Below are 2954 nucleotides of genomic sequence, written 5' to 3' on the forward strand. Positions count from 1 at the left end.
ATCTTTTTTTTGCTTTAAGTAGGCTGTGTGATATAGTGAAAGAGATGTTTTACAATAGAATTCAAACCCTAGTATGTGAAGTCACATAATTTTTCCTAGCCTCAGTTTTCTTATTTCTAGAGTAAAGGAGGATCATAATTACTTCCAAAGAAAAATACATCTTTATTAAATTATACCTTATAAATAAAGTTCCTCTCTCCACATAAAGCATAGAATTGGTCCTTTAAAAGTCCTCTATTCTTTCACATACATACATCAGGCCATTTATACCAAGTCTCATCCAATGAATGTAAGATACTCAGAAAAAAATTATTTTTTCCTTTTTCCTGTTCACATTTGTAATCTCATCTATGTTATATTCTTAATGTAAAACAAATATTAGTTTTTTCATGAAATCTATGAATCTGAATACCCACTAGGTACATATTAGATTATCAAAAAATGAATTTGATTAATCTATATCAAAACTTATCACAACAAAATTATCAGTTGATAAATATTGACTCATGAACTCTCTCATATGCTATTAGAAAATGTCAAAAGAAAACTACTCAAAAAGCCAGGGTTTACAAATGAGACACCAATTAACTGCCTAACCATTGAGCTCTTGTTTATTGTAAAGAACTAAAAATTGCTGGGTTTTTTTCTACATTGACAACACTTTAAATCTCATAATCTTTGAGGTAAGTACTATTAAGCAATTAAGAGTACTGATGGAGTCCAGCCCCTTCTAACCATGTGACCCTAGACAAGTTTTCTAACTTCTTTGAACCTCAGTCCCAACACTTACGCATGAGTAAAATAAAAGTTCCTATCTGCTAGGGCTAGTAATAGAATGAAAGAAGCCACTAGGAACAGTGGCTTACACCTACAATCTCAACACTTTGGGAGGCCAAGGTGGGAGGATCACTTGAGCCCAGGAGTTCAAGACCATTCTGGGCAACAACAGTGAGACCCCATCTCTACACAAAATGTAAAAATTAGCCAGCATGGTGGTGCATGCCTGTGGTCCAGCTACTTGAGAGGCTGAGGCAGGAGGATCACTTGAGCCCAAAAGGTCAAGGCTGCAGTAAGCTATGATCATACCACTGTACTCCATCCAGCATGGGCAACACAGCAAGACCCTGTCTCAACAACAACAAAAGCCATTTGGTCTTGTTATGCGCCTTTACATTCTATACTCTGGAATCTCTTGTACCTAGTCCTAAGAGATGGTATTTACATACACTAACCAACTTTCCTAAACCCCTTTGTTTCTTGAACTTCACTGCAATCAAATTCTTCCTATTCATGCTGTGAACCTGGAAAATTGCAACTGCTTTCTTTAACTTTCTCCTGTCTAAGATTTGGAATTCAATCTTGTAATTGCTTCCATCCAAGATACTCATCTGCCTTTAGATATCCCACTGTTGACCAGACACAAAACACAAAGAGCATCTGTCCTCCTTGATTTTTATTGCTTTCTGCACTAGGGGATGCCCCAGGGAATGCTGCTCAGAATCTGTTTGATGATCTGCAGCCTGATGTGTAGTACTTTGGCAGCCAACTGGGTCAAGTTTCCCAATAGCAATCGTCAAGGCTTTAGCCCATCAAGACAGAGGAGCATTCATCTTGGTAAGCTGAGCTTTTTCATTCTCTCCTCTTCATAGACAACCCCATTATTATTCATTCATACCTTCATCAAAAGTTTAATTTTAAAAAATAACATCAGTGTTATAATAATTTTCTACAAGTATAGTAATTAATTCTGGTCTTTAAAATTTCTGGCTTTGAAATAAGAGTTTATGTGCCATATTTTTAGTTCTAATGTCTAGGGGACAGATGAATAAATTCTGATACTCTGGAGCATGCTACATAGAATTATTCACATGAAAAGCAAGTTAACTGCACATCGCTGCCTACTGTTTGGAAAGTCTGCTTTCATTATTTCTATTTGGGCACATATTTTTGGAACCCTCGTTGTTTTCTAGTGTCCAGTATGTCTTAATTCAAATTGTAGTCACACAGACTTGCCATAATATCTAATATCTGCTGCTGTATACAACGACTGGCCAGGTGCAGTTGCTCACACTTATAATCCCAGAACTTTGGGAGGTCGAGGCAAGAGGATCACTTGAGGCCAAGAGTTCTAGACCAGCCTGGGCAACATGGTGACTCTGTCTCTACAAAAGATTTTGTTTTTAAATTAGCCAGGTATGGTGGCACATGCTTATAGTGCCAGCTTCTCAGGAAGCTGCAGCAGGAGGATCCCTTGACCCTAGGAATTTGAGGCTGCAGTGAGCTATGATTGCACCACTGCACTCCAGCCTGGGCAGCAAAGTGAGACCCCATCTCTTAAATAATACAAATTTTAAAAAGTCTGCATGTATTTTTGTGGTGCCCTTGGCCCCACTCATACATCAAATTATTTATGCTATGACATAGGTTGTATATTAAATTAGATCATCCCAAATGTAGCTTTATCCCAATTCAGTGAAAAATGAATTTAGCTTTGTTGTGTGTCATGCAGTAATAAAGGAAATGGTCAATAATCAGAAGCTAAACTTTATAGACGCTTGTATCTGTTTTTTAATAGATTGATGATGGATTTTATCTTTATTATTTCCACTCTATAGTTTTCCTTACAATTACTTAGTTGTTCATTTTGTAACTGACAGGGATGGAGCTATGTTCTAGGCAAAAAAGGGTGAATAAGATACTCTCCCTATTTTCAAGGCCACAGTCTAATATGGTTAGTCTTTCTTACACAAAGCCATAGATTGATGTCCCTTCTCATTATAAGCAACATATCTTTATTTCTGTTTTGTTGGCTTTATAAATGTCTAAACACAAGTAATCTTTATGGCCAAACCACAGTCCTTTTTATTCTGCTTTAGGTGTCCTGACCAGGACTTTTCTAGAACAATACTTACCCTGTAGCTGCTATTTTGTTAAAAACCTAGAAACTGCCTTCT

General features: G+C 36.9%; 1 long non-coding RNA gene across 1 annotated transcript in view; it reads right to left on the reverse strand.

Annotated features, from left to right (window-relative positions):
- Positions 1–1595: 1595 nt before the first annotated feature.
- Positions 1596–2954, reverse strand: part of LOC105541526 — a 140948-nt gene continuing 139589 nt past the window's right edge. Inside the window, exon 7 of the long non-coding RNA XR_001006349.1 lies at positions 1596–1675. This is a non-coding gene — a long non-coding RNA (uncharacterized LOC105541526). The remainder of the gene's footprint in view (positions 1676–2954) is intronic.

Source organism: Mandrillus leucophaeus, unplaced genomic scaffold (assembly GCF_000951045.1).
Source record: "Mandrillus leucophaeus isolate KB7577 unplaced genomic scaffold, Mleu.le_1.0 Scaffold1056, whole genome shotgun sequence".
NCBI lineage: Eukaryota > Metazoa > Chordata > Mammalia > Primates > Cercopithecidae > Mandrillus > Mandrillus leucophaeus.